General features: G+C 46.3%; 1 protein-coding gene across 6 annotated transcripts in view; it reads left to right on the top strand.

The window, feature by feature from the left end:
- Nucleotides 1-14,181, top strand: part of ELFN2 (extracellular leucine rich repeat and fibronectin type III domain containing 2) — a 164,216-nt gene that overhangs the window by 48,118 nt on the left and 101,917 nt on the right. For 4 of the 6 annotated variants that reach the window (XM_077339585.1, XM_077339584.1, XM_077339587.1 and 1 more), the window contains one exon: nt 11,788-11,967. The exons of 1 other annotated variant lie outside the window; for it this stretch is intronic. The gene's annotated coding sequence lies outside the window, so the exon portion shown is untranslated. The remainder of the gene's footprint in view (nt 1-11,787; nt 11,968-14,181) is intronic. One more of the 6 variants, XM_077339588.1, reaches the window with a different exon arrangement.

Genomic DNA, 14,181 nt, shown 5'->3' on the forward strand with positions numbered 1-14,181 from the left:
GTGCATCTCTGGGTTTGTTGCCATTCCGGCTTGGGCAGGGGATGGAGACTGAAGATCTTGCTTCACACAATCCATGGGCCTGATCCAAGTCAGTCAGGAATTGGGGAGCACCTCCAACTCTAATCTCATGTCTGATACAGGAAGTGGACCCTGTCCAACCACAGTACTCTGTAATATGGGAGAAGAGAACTATCCAGACGTTTTTCGGGGTACAATGAATGATAGGTGCTTTCACTTTGGGCGTATTAACTGTATGTTGGAAAATGAAGGAATACTTGTAATTTGGATGCTGGGTGTTCTAAAGTGTGCATGACTCCTGATTAGAAAGTCTGATTTACAGGAACTGTGATGGAACAGTAAGATGAAGGCAGTTTTCCTATAGGACAAGCATCTGTTGGAGTGGGAGGGGGCTGTTGGTGGGTGAGAGAGACTTTGACTCAAGCAAAATGCTTTGAAAATTTCAAGCTATGCTTGTTGTAGCAACCATATAATTAAATAATTATTTTATATAAAGCATTCATTTTTTAATTCATATCTGTGACACATCCCTAAACACCTGTATTTAATTGCTAGTAAGTTATGAATTGCATGTCTTGTTAAATGCTCATTGGGATTTTCTTCTTTGTAAGCAGAGTCCTTTGTAATGAAAAATCAGTTTTTCAGTTTTACAACCCCCCCTCACAACTCCCCCCCCCCTTTTGGTTTACTCGTTACAGAATCATTTGTGGAAACAAAACACCACCTACTCCTATATCCTCGGTCTTTCGCTTCCCATGTTAACATTTTCCCTATGGAATCTTTGGACACCTCAAAGATGCTGGGATATATATAGTCCTACAGGAGTCTGTCCAAGCCTCCTGGGAAAGTTTGGTGGAGCTGAACAAAGCCCTCTTTCAGAGGAATTTCCCCATCTTTATCAAGCTTCCAAAAACGCATCCTAGGCATCCAAACTGTAATTGGATCCCTGGGGGATGAAGGGGTGTGTATGTGTTTTTGAATGGTCCAGCTCTTGTGTGAAGAAGTCCGTAAAATCACACCTCTGCTGAGAAGGTCCTGTTTGTGAACTGTTCACGTGACAGAGGGGACACACTTGTGGGTTTCCTGTGGCAACCTCCCAGAACCATTTCAGGCTGGAAAAAAAATAATGCAGGCAAGAAAGGTGACACAGTCCTAGTCCATGTATAGGTGGGCCAAACCTGTGCAGTCCATATTGTGTAAAGAGACATTTTCTTCTGATGACCACTTCATATCTGAAGAAGAGAGCAGTGACTCATGAAAGGCCATACCCTGCCACAAGTTTTGTTAGTCTTTAAGGTGCACCTGGACTCTTGCTCTTTTGAATTGCTACAGACAAACATTGTCTCTGAGGATGGGAAGAGGCATTCCATTGAGTCCTCTTGTTCCTATCATTTAGGGCAGTGGTCCCCAACCTTTTTATCACTGGGAATTGGTCAATGCTTGACAATTTTACTGAGGCCCGTGGAGGGGGGTTGTCTTTTGTTGAGGGATGCTGCCGCTACTGCCTGAGCCCCTGCTCCACTTGCTTTCCTGCTGGACCCCCTGCCTTCCGACCACCCGCTGGGGGGCACTGCCAGCAGCACCTGTGCAGTGCCACTCCGAGGGGGGCCATGGCAGCCACTGAAGAGCACCAAAGGTGAGCCAGTGACAGAGTGGCAGGGCAGCCCCTGAGGCAGCAGCCGGGGAGGAGGACGAGGAGGAGCCACGGCCCAATACTGACTGATCCACGGAATGGTACCGGTCCCTGGACGGGGGGCTGGGGACCTCTGATTTAGGGTTTTCAAGAAGCCCGTATAGTTCCTTAAGAATGGGATAATCTCTCAAATTTCAGTTAATATTCTGGATGTTGCATTCTGGGCCAGCAAATGCTTCCAAGCATATTTCAGAGCGTAAAGTACAATATTTGCTCAGAGACTTCACCTGTTTGATCCATATTTGACGCTTTCATTTCCTGTCCTGTGAAGTCTCCTGGCGGGGTCACATAGGATGCTTCTGTCACCTCTGCTGTTGTTTCCAGAAAAGCTGGGAGTTCTTCTGCGTGACAGAGCTGGCTCATTATCATTTCAAAAGACTCGCCTGCTGTTTCTCTAGGTCCCAACTTGCTTGCTAGTTAACAGTTTGGTGGAAAAACTAGTGTGGGCTGTGTGTAGTGCCTGCCTGCCTTTCTCTAAGACATCTTAACCCTTTTGGGAAGAATGTAACTAATTGGTATGATGCAGATTAAAGTAGTGGCATCCTAACAAAAGTGAATAGGATCCAGCACTGCTTTTTTGTGGATGCAAGTCTTTAGGCCTGCCAAGAGGGACCTTTACAACTCTGTCCTCCGCCCAGCCCCAACTTTTCCCCTATCTTGCTGCCTAGCACTTCACCTAACAGCAGGATTTTGGGTTGCATTTTAGGCTGCCTGAGGAGAGAGGTAGATTCAAGTGGGTAGCCGTGTTGATCTGAAGCAGCAGAGTAAATTTAGAGTCCTATGTCACCTTTAAGACCATTTTTTTTTAAATTCAAGATATGAGCTTTTGTATGCATGCACACTTCCTCAGATACAGTGTCATGGAATGGAAGTAATCAGTTCAGACTTCTAGGCAAAGTGTGAGGGTGAATTAACATACAGCATAACGAAAATGGTTAACAGATTCCAGAGATAAATAGGAAAAAACAGCAATTTGGAATTGCTTGTATTCACTTGAGATTTGTTTGTATTCACTTGAGATTGAATTACATAGGAAACCTTTTGTATACAATAGTTACCAAATGCAATGTAGTTTGAAATGGTAACTATTTATTGTATACAAAAGGTTTCCCATGTAATTCAGTCTCAAGTGAATACAAACAAATCCAAGTGGCTGTTTTTTCCTATTTATCTCTGCAGCAGGACAGTTATCTTTGCATCCCAAGCACCGGAGAGACCAACAATGTCAGGATATCCGCTTCTGAGAGTCTCAAAGGATTATGCTCAGAAACCCTTGTTGGTCTCTGGAGCTACTGGACCCAAATCTAACTCTTTATGGCTTTTGTATTTAAAGGCTCTCATGAACGTGATGGGCAAGAACTTCTTGCTTGAGAGGATGCAGGTTTATTGCTAATCAGAAAATACAGTGCTGAGCTAGATGGGCCAATGGCTTGACCTGTGGCAGCTTGGTGCAGTGGTTAGGAGTGTGGACTTCTAATGTGATGAGCTGGGTTTGATTCTGCGCTCCCCCATGTGCAGCCAGCTGGGGGACCTTGGGCTCGCCACAGCACTGATAAAGCTGTTCTGACCAAGCAGTAAGAAGAGAGTTGGTTCTTATATGCTGCTTTTTTCTAACTGAAGGAGTCTCAAATTGGTTTACAATCTCCTTCCCTTTCCTCTCCCCACAACAGACACCCTGTGAGGTGGGTGAGGCTGAGAGAGCCCTGACATTACTGCTCGGTCAGAACAGCTTTATCAGCGCTGTGGTGAGCCCAGAGTCACCCAGCTGGCTGCTTGTTGGGGAGCGGGGAATTAAACTCAGCTCACCAGATTAGAAGTCAGCCTTCCTAACCATTACACCAAGCTGGAGCCTTTTATCAGGTGATATGACCATAACACGGTCATGTCAACCCACCTCCCTCTTCCAAAATGGCTAATGGTGGGCTAGGAGGGGATGGGAAAGGGAGGGGCCCTGGGTGGGCATGCAGAGTTATGATTCCCAACTATATCCTGCATGATTGCACCACTTTTGGGGTTTCTTGAAGCCTGAAGAATGTTTCAGGGGGTTTTCAATGGTAAAAAAGTTGAGAAAGGCTGCTCTAGCCAATTCCTTCCTGGAGAGTGAGACTTATTTTTAAAAACGAAAGCTGAGAACTTAGAGAACCTACTTAAACTGTCATTGCAACACTACATCATTTATCTTGATATTTTAGGGCAATTTAAATAAAACAAAGCGAGATGCTGTGATGTCACCAATGAAAACAGCATGTTCCCTTGAAAAATCCTCATTCTTTAAGTCACATAGACCGTTTATGCAATGGGAACGTCACTGCCCCAGCTTCGATGCAAGAACACAAATCGGGGGCGGATGAGGCACACAGGGCCAAATGCTCCCCCATGTGGGTGCAGGAAGAGGTGGGGCAACCTGCCACGACTAAAACTCCAGCCTGCAGCCCGGCATGAGACTTCCAGTGTGTAAACGGTCATATGGAAGAAAATATTCCACTGCTGTAAAAATGCCCAGGGAGGACCGATGCATGGAAAACCCTGCTCAAGCTGATTTTGATGCTTGTGTGGATTGACTCTCAAGAAAATCAGGATAACTCTAGCATGTCAAAAAGGCCGTGAACCGTATTCTGGGTGATGGTGGTGGTGAGCTACTGAGGCTGCCTGATGCTCCAGATCTCTGTTATGCTCCATTTCCCTCCCCTTTCCTGTCTGCATTATTTAACAAGCATAATGCAAAAGAGATGTTTGTGGAGAACGTGAGAAAGGGGAATCACGCAGGTGAAACTGGAACCTGAGCAGGCTAAATTGTTTGCAGGCCTAATTCTCATTTCAAATATGTCACTTGTGCAGTGTGTGGTCATGCATGAAATGCCTCTTCAGTTTCATGGGCAGCAGTGTGAACGGTCCAGGGGACTCACTTAAAGGTCAGGAGAGTCCATTTGAGTGTTACTACAGCTGGACTATTGGAGGATTTTCTGGCTCTCTCTCCCTGCTTCTCCAATGGAATCTGTGAATAGGGTATTACAACTTGCGTGTGAGGATTATTTTTATTATTATTTATTTATTATATTTATATACCGCCCTCCCCGAAGGCTCAGGATGAGCAAAGTTATTATCTGGGTGAAATGTCTTACAGAGCATGCTTAAGTGGGCATTCTTGAATAATTACCTTAACATGTGGGTATTTATCTGTGGAGGCTGACTTGGGAGGGTGGTAGAGGTACTATGGGAGCATAACGGAGGGAGAGCTGATTCACACATGCAAGTACACAGTTTGATTTCTCTGCCTGTGATGCCTGGCAGCTGAATGCATGAACTTGTTGCAATTAGAAAGCATTATGTAAGCTGATCTGAAGGATTTATTTATTTATTTCTAATTGTATCCTGCGCTTCCCTTGGTGGCTCAGGGCAGATCGCACTGAGTTCAAATACAGATAAATTAAACATACCATAAATTAAACATTTAAATTAAAAATATAATTTAAATTACGGATTTAAAAGCCTTAAAAAGCCGCCTCCTCTTCCAGAATTAAAATTTACTGAGGGGGCTGATCAGTTCTTGGCGAGTTTAGTTAATTAATTGGGCAGATTTTTGGTAGGGAGGCCAGCGTTTCTTGATATTATTTCCATAGCTTCAACTATATGCCTGGTGGAGCAGCTCTGCTTTGCAAGTCCTGTGGAACTATTTAAGGTTCTGCGGGGCCCTGGTCTCATTAGGAAGTGTTCCACCAGGCCCTGGCCGAGGCCTGTTTTATCTCCTTGGGGCCAACGATCCTGAGTATATTTGGGTAAGTTGATCTCAAGGTTCTTGAGATAGGTGTAGTGGAAGAGGTGGTTCTGTAGTGATCGGCTGCCGAGGGCTCTACGGACCGGTACCGGTTCGAGGCCTGGGGTTTGGGGAAGACTGATATAGAGGATGGGGCAGAGTTGTTTTCTGTTGCCACAGAGGGTCAGACCAGAACGAATGGGTCAAAATTCATTCAAAAGAATTTTTGGCTAAACATCCAGAAGAAGTTCCTGACAGAGCAGGTCCTCAGTGGAACAGGCTTCCTCGGGATGTGGTGGGTTCTCCATCTTTGGAAGTTTTAAAGCAGAGGCTAGATAGTCATTTGGCAGAAATGCTGATTGTATGAACTGAGGCAGATTGTGAGTGGGTGGGCAGGAAGGGATTGTGTCTGAGCTTGGCTCTTGAGGCCCTTTCTTGCATACTCAAGGAATTGCTAATCACCACTGTGGGATAGGTGAATATCCTCCAGGCCAGGCAGGATTCTGGCGATTTTTGGTGTGTGTGTAGGGGGGATCATTTGGTCATGAAATTTGTTTCACTGTGGGTGGGCAGATAGTTCTGAGTTTCCTACATTCTTCAGGGGGTTGGATTAGATGACCCTGGAGGTACCTTTCAACTCTATTATCTGTGAAAGCAGAAAGAGTGGACCCTGTCACTGGGGGAATGTATAGTAAATAAACAAGAAAGGCCCTTACCTGCATGTGTTGATGTTTCCCTTCTTGACATTGTTCACTGCCCTTGTGACTGTGGCTGTTGCCTGCTTGTTTTCACAAGCATCTTTGCAACTGTAATGATTAGTATTTTGTAGCTTAGGGGGATCATCTTCCATACCATGCACCTGGCTACTTAAAGAGGCATCTATACTGGTTACTTTAACACTGGTGTCCTTGTAATATTTGGAGTGGACCAAACGTAGGGTGGCCCCAGGGTGTCTCCTCCATCTTGGAGGAGGAATCTTCTATATGGAAGATTCATGGTGCCCGGTCCTGTCATCTGAAGAAGAAGAGGTGAACTCTGACTCTCAGAAGCTTATGCTAGAATAAATGTTGTTAGTCTTTCAAGGTGCCAGTGGACTTGTGTTTTATTGCAGCTCTGTGAAGGGCTGCAAGTAATCTTAGGAATATAAAATGTATTTCTAATACATGCTCTTGTGCTGTTTAAGAACTATAAATAGATTTTGGTGAGGGGAGTTCCCAAGTGGAACAAGTACTCATACAATTAATGCCATATGTATGTGTATGCACTTGCTCATGCAAGCACATGTTGTGACCCAACCTGGATTGCCCAGGTAAGCCTGATTCAGTTAGACCTGATATGCAGGGTCAGCCTTGGCTAGCGCTTGGAAGAGTGATCTCCAAGGAACACCAGGGCCATGATGTGGGGACCAACCATGACGTCTCTTGTCTGGCTGCCAGACAATCCTAGGATTTCATGGTTACATTGCACATCAGGCCACATGATAAATACATACTCTCTTGTGAAAATATGATCAACTTAATTCATTGCAATGACCCGAAATCCTTCTGTCTTATCCCTGGAATAGCTGCTTATAAGGCATGCTGATTGCATGATGTTCCCCATGGCCCCCATGTCATTGTGCCTATGTCTCTCTGTCACCCTCTTCCATCCATTCACACTTTTCCTTTGACCTGGGAATGCCAGCATATTCTCTTTTCCAAGTACCTAACTCTTTTATGCCTTGTTTCACTTTGTTTAGGACCGGCGTTCATTTCCCTTGATGCCACTATCAGCTAGTTTCACAGCTTTCTGGGCTGGTGGGACCTCAAACTCTTCTTTGTGTGTAAATTATGCACATCTGATGCCAAAAGGAAGGAGCACAAGAAGGAAATGGATAGGATTTGTGTCTGCAGAGGATGTGGCTCCTCTGGATTCTTGGTTCTGGAACTGTGGTTGATTCTGGTGCAGGAAGCAACAGGGGACTGGTGGGGCATAATATTTGAAGTGTCAGACTAGGACCTGGGATGACTAGGTTTGAGTCTCTCACTCAGCCATGGCAGCCTGCTGGGTGACCTTTGGCCTGTCACAATCTCTCAGCCTAATTTAACCCATAAAGTTGTTGTAGCGAGGATTAAATGTAGGAGGGGGCAATGTGTTTAGCTGTTTTGGGTCCTCAGTCAGGGAGAGAAGAGGGATATAAATAAAAAATAAGCATCTAGAGCCATGGAGCAAATGGATGATGCAACAAGTTGGTGGTTACAACCCTGTCTAGATGAGTGCGGAGAGAGAAAAATTGTAATTTGCAGTCAATGTGAAGGCAATTACCTTTCAGTAAGGGATGGAGGAGTGTGGGTTTCTCTGGGTGTGTATTTCTGTCCCTGCATTCTTGCCTTGGATTTGCTGATACACATCTGTAGGCTGCTTCCTACATTGCTCTGCTTGAGCATTGATATTGTGTAATCTGGCAACCTATTTTAGTGTTACCATTTCTGTGAATTGTCACGCTTATATTCTTTTCATCTTTTTCTTCCTCTAAGGAGTTCAGATCAGTTAACTGAATCTCACGGCAGTCCTGTGAGGTCGGCTAGGTTTAGAGAAAGTGAGCGATTCTACACAAACTGATGATTTTCGTTGCTGCAATGAAATTTGTCATTGGGTTTTTCTCATCTGTGGTCAGCCTTCTGGCTAAAGCCTCACTGTGCCTCTGAGAGCACACTGACTTTCTCTATGTGGTTTGCTTGAGTAATGGGCACATCAGTTTGTTTGGAAGAACCTTTCCAAAGTGTGGTGCTAATTTACTCAGATTATATTAATGGGATAGTGGCATGGCATGTATCCATCATGCTGTTCCTTCAGCGGATGGACATTTCCACTTGGGGGCAATAAAGGCATCCTCAGTTTGCCTCCTATTCTTTTCCGGATGGTCCTCTGACACCAAGAGCAAACCTTCTTGAGGCTTGATGATCTTCAGCAGGAAGGGGGAGCAGGAAAGTCCTTCATCACAAAGTCCATGAGTGGCTGGATGCATACCAGTATTTTTCAGTGAAGGGCACCCAGCATGAATTTATCTTTGCATTGAAAGGTGAGCTTGTTTGCTTTGCACAAGGCTTGTGTGACTCTTGTGGTTTGTTCCTAAACGTGCATCTAGTTTCGGATGGTGATATGTAGAGAGATCTGGAAGGTGAATGGAATATTTGCGTAAACGAATACACGCCAGCTGTATGAGAGTTCGTGCCATTACACAAATGATGCATATGTTATAGGGTCATAGAATCAAAGAGTTGGAAGTGGCCACACAGGCCATCTAGTCCAGCCCCCTGCTCAACGCAGGATCAGCCCAAAGCATCGAAAACATGTTCATACAGAAAGACACGTATATAGGACTCACGTTCATGCAATTTCATCCTTTGATTACTCAGGGCTTGATTTGCAAGCAGAGGAAGAGTATTGTGTTTTGAGATTAAAAGTATTGCGTTCGAGAGGACAGCAGGTGATGTAGGAGCACCATCTGTGTTGCCAGAACAGTGAGGTCTGCTTTGCTCATGCCTGCCATGATTTGCCTATGTGGTCATCATGTAGTACTATAGACTGAAAATGACATGTATAAACTGACAGGACAACAGTCTTGCAGAGGAATGAAGAAAAGAGTGGAGGAGGGAGGCACATTCAGACTTTTACAGCTTGGAGTGGCAACAACAACAAAAAAAATTTACTTGGGTCCAACCATGAACTTCATCCAAAGCTAGACTGGTAATGGGTAGCCTGCGATAAATGCATTAAATACTCTACAGTCACAGTATGGTGAGCTTCTTAAGTGACAGAAGAGCCAGTTAAAGATCTGGCCGCCTACAAGGAAGCTGCTGACAGTGGATTCTCTGTCCATGCGGTCGGCAGTGGTGTTTGGAAGTTGCTTTCCACATGGTTGGCCCTAATTGCTCAGAGACACAGTTAAGTTGAACCACATGGAAAACGACTCTCAAGGATTAACAGCCGCTGCATGGAGCATTGCCAAGTAGAAACAACTTTTAGCAACTTCTGAGTGAGGCCCTCCGAACATGAAGCAGAGTCCTGTAGAGCCTTACCATTCATGGGGCATCCGTTTCTGGGAACACCACAAATGGCTAAGTGTGCTTTTTGCCTGGCAAAAGTCTGCTTTCTGAAATCTGCCTCCCGGTAGCAAAACAACTGCATTGACCACAACATTTAATGATGCCGCGATTCAGATGATGATGCTGTCGGAATACAATCAGGCTGGAGACCCGATCATGTTATTGGACCACAAACCACAGCCAGAATAAACGAATCACAAACTTGCAAATGGTGCAGGTCTATTTATTGTATTGTTTGTTCATGGTTAGTAGTTGTTTGAAGTTATGTGTGTGGCATATGTAGGGATGCCGATCCCCAGGTGGGAGCCCACGAAAAAGCAAAGGAAATCAGGAGGCTGACAAATCAATTCTTATGTGCTCAATAAGTCTCTCAAAAGTTTATTCCAATATGCAGAGTAACCAGAATGGGGTCTTAGGTATTCAAACCCATTTTCCCAATATTTCTTCAGAGATTAATCCTCTCTATATTATTTCCTAATACAACCCCATAACATTGTAGCAGATGCCCATGTGATATCTTATGATTTGATTTGTATTAAGCCTTCTTCAAACTGAGAATATAGAGGAGTAATGGCTGAAGAGATATTGGGAAAATGGGCTTGAATGCCTGATTACCTGATTACCTTTGCTTTTTCATGGACTTCTTCATGAGGAGTCATCAATTCTTTGCTAATCCCCAAGTGGAAACGGGATCTCCGGATTTACAGCTCCTCTCCAGGTGACAGAGATCACTTCCCTGGGAGAAAATGGCTGCTTTGGAAGGGGGATTCCTCAGCATTATACCCCACTGTGGTCTCTCCCCACCCGAAATCCCACCCATTCCCACCCCCAAAGTCTCCAGGTATTTCCAAATCCAGAGCTGGCAGCCCTGTATATATGCATGTATATGTGAGTCGGGGTTTGGAATCCTGGGTTCCAGATATGAGAGCAATCTGGACAAATGAGGGCATCTGAACCTCTGTGGCCTTTGCTGATATCCCTCCCTGCTTTCTAGATTATGACTCCAGCAAAGAATTTATGTGCACACAATTTTTGCTCCCGTTGAACTGAAATGTCAAGCGGCAGTTGCTGCATGCATCATGAGGGATTCTTGGGCTCCAGTGCAGTGCAGCTCCTTCTTGCGCTGCTTGGTAAGACTGAGTGGCCGTGGTCATCCACCCTGTGGCTTCTTCCCCTTCCAGGACTCTTCCCATTTCTTGAAGGGGTAGTGCCGGTTTCCAAAGGAGACGTGCTGGGTGCTTCTCCCGCGTGACTGCGGACTTGACATTTCCAGTTGTTATGGACGGGAGCCATGCTACAGTTGCTCACATGCTGCTGAAGATCATGTCAGAAAAGAGCCCTGAGCAGTTCTTGTTTTATCATCCAGAGCCACAGGTTTGATGTGGCAGGAAGTGGAATGGATTAAGAGGATGCTGCGCGTTTCAAACCAAGGGAGAGCGATGTTGCACAGAACGACCCAGCGTTGACACGGCCCAGGAGCCGACTCAGCAGTTCCACCGGTGACTCTCTTCTTTGCAGCAGACATGGCGTGGCTTGGCTGCACACGGGCCTAACCTCTGCTAGAAGCCAACTGGCTGATTTGCACTGCTGCTGCTGCAGCCTAAGAAAAGGCCAGGAGCGATTCACCTAAAGCTGGGCAGGAACATGTTGAAGGGTGGGAGCATCTTGCGGAGGTGGCCAAACTGTGGCTCTCCAGATGTCCTTGGACTACAACTCCCACAAGCCCCTGCCAGCACATGTTGGCAGGGGTTCATGGGAATTGTAGTCCACGGACATCTGGAGAGCCACCGTTTGGCCAGCCCTGCGTCTAGGACTTTTCATGAGCTTCATGTATGTAGTGCAGAGAAACCATCCCAGGGTTAACCTTGTAGAAGAACAACGCTCGCACGTGCTTCAGATTTTCCCACTTGCCCTGTGCCCTTCACCAGGTGTTGAGCTGTCAGAGAAGAGTGGGCATTGTGGCTGCTTCCCGTGGTCCGTCTGCCTCCTTTCCTATCTCTATGCGCTTGTCTCTTTCTATGATCGCTGACATGCCCCACTAGGTAACACCCCGCACTGCCTGTGGACTCAGCAGCTGCGCTCCTCTCCCTCTCCTCCTCGCACATACATACATGCGCTCACTGTTCATTTGTGGCATATCCTGTTGCCATTGGAAACCTAAGAAAGAAGTGAATCCACCGTCCAACTCTCCAGCTTTTTCTTCCCCCCTCTCCCCCGCCCCTCTCTCCTTGCAGAAGGCGAAGAGCTTAGCAACGAATCCATTGAACCTTCGATCCATCCAAGAGCCGGATCGACGAGTCACGGACCGTTCCTAAATGTGATTAAATCTCCTTTTCTTCCAAAGCTCAGAGGGAACACGGATTTACCTGGCCGGGCTTCTTCCTAGCTTGGTGTTCAAAGCACAGCGTCTCCAGGTAAGGGAACCTCCTCCGCTTGCCAGGGATCCCTTGCCCTTCTCCCATTCCCCGGGCAGAGGTGTGTTGGGGGGAGGCCCAGCAGCTCCGCCGACTGTCCCCTGAACTTGTGCTTTGCTTGACCCCAGCTGCCTCCTTAAGTGGCTGCTTCCTGGCTTCCCTCAGCAGCTCAGCATGGCAAAGCTGTTTGGAAATTAGTTCATAGGAGGGAATCTTTTGCAGTTTTGCTTTATGGGATCCAGAGATTCCCCCCCCCCTCTTTCTCTCTCTCCCCCTCTTTCTTGCCTTCCCTTCATTTTTGCACTTCTCGCCCCCGGAGTGCACATTCCTCTCCTTCTTTTTTTTTTTTGTCAAAGGAGCAGTAATGTTTACATTGGACAAACAAATAGACGGCACCCCAGCCCTGCCAGAGCCATGCTGTATCTGTCCTGAAGCTGCAGCAGGCCACAAAGGGCGTCCTTCATGCCGCACTTACTTTGCAGGCCTCATCCTTGCAGGAGATGCTGTCCCGTTTCGGCTTTCACAGGTGCTCTTTGTCGGACCTGGAACGTATGCTTCGGATAGTCTGGTACTGGGAGCTCTGTTCCTCACATTCCCCCCCTTACACCCTCTTAAACTGGGCTTGGGGTTTAGGGATGCAGGGCTTCCTTTTATGGCCACGCTTTCTGTTCCCAGTGTGCCACTTAGTATGGGAGAAGTCGTGCGCTAAGAGAAGTCGAGAGCCACTTACAACTGCTGGGCTGGAGGGCGCAAGCTGTTACCGTCACACCTAACTAGCAGGATGTGCTTTACCTTTCCAGGTCATGTGGAGTTGGGAATCGTTAAAGGATGCATTATGCTTGGAGAAAAGCAGGCCAGAGATGTAGTCATAGCAGTATGTCCCCCCCCTCCCATTACGATAGGAATCTTCCTGTTATTCTAGCTGGCATTGAAGTAGGAAGAAGTTTAAGAACGCCTGAGCAGTTTTGGGTGCTCACAAGTTCATCCACTGTGAGAGAGGACAAGGTTGTTCTTGGGGCAATGCAAACCATGGTCTCTGCTTAGGGGCTGCTGAAGAAAAGACCAGTGTTTTCTTAAGGATGGGTTATCTGTGTCGGATCTGAGCACATGGTGTAGGACTACCTTGCCGAGCACCCACCTCTTGATTTTTTTAAACCTCTGCCTGAATTTTACAGCATTATGGTAAAGGCTTCCAGAAGTTGGTGGTAACACAGGAGAATGTCAATATGCCTTCAATGACTGGGGGACTTGGCTTGCATGGTGAAGTGGTTGCATAACCATAAGATGCTGCCTTGTGCCATTGGTCTCTCTAGCCTGCTGTGACCTCCAGGGTCTCAAGAGGCTTTCCCTAGCCCTTCCATCTGAGACCCAACAGCCATCCACAGGACCACTAGTTGGATCCAAGCAAAATTTTCCAGTGGCAAGAAGGCACTTTCTTACCTCCCTCCTCCCACTGCAGCCTGGTGATCTCCACAAAATCTTTGGAAATTTTAAAACACATGCTAGATAGAGGCTAGACAGAGGCTAGATAGCCATCTGATGGAGAGGCTGATTCTGTGAAGGCTCAAGGGGGTGGCAGGTTACAGTGGATGAGCAATAGGGATGTGAGTGTCTTGCATATGTCAGACGTTGCAAGAACTCACAACTACCTTCTTAGAATTAGTAAGGTTTATTGAGAAGCACTTCATACATCAAGACTGGTGAAGTCAAATCTGGTTTGCAGCCAGATTTGCTTCTACTTATCAATACATTTCTCCCGCCCAAAGCTTGAAAGTTCCCAAGGGAGGGGAGAGAGCAAGAGGAGACACATGCAATTAAAAACAGTGTTACTTTCACATGGCCTTGACTGTCTTCACTTCTTGATAGCGAAACCAGACCCAGCCGAGAGGCCCCCACTGGAACACATTCAGAGATAATGAGTACAATAACATACATTTCACTTTCTGCTAGTTAGCATGATTACAGGACCTGGAGCACCCAGGCACCAAGAAATTAAACTGTCATGGAAGAACTTAGGCTAATAAACTCGGGCTAATTTATGACAGGGTTTCTATAATCCTGACAGCATAGTGCAGTGGGTTTGACTAGATGACCCATGAGGTCCCTTCCAACTCTATGATTCTATGATTCTATGTTTCTTCTATTGGACAGAGGAGCCCTGATAATGGCAGGAAGGAGGTCAGCAGCAGGAAGGGAGAATTGGTAGGAACGGCC

This window comes from Paroedura picta, chromosome 5 (assembly GCF_049243985.1).
Source record: "Paroedura picta isolate Pp20150507F chromosome 5, Ppicta_v3.0, whole genome shotgun sequence".
Taxonomy (NCBI): domain Eukaryota; kingdom Metazoa; phylum Chordata; class Lepidosauria; order Squamata; family Gekkonidae; genus Paroedura; species Paroedura picta.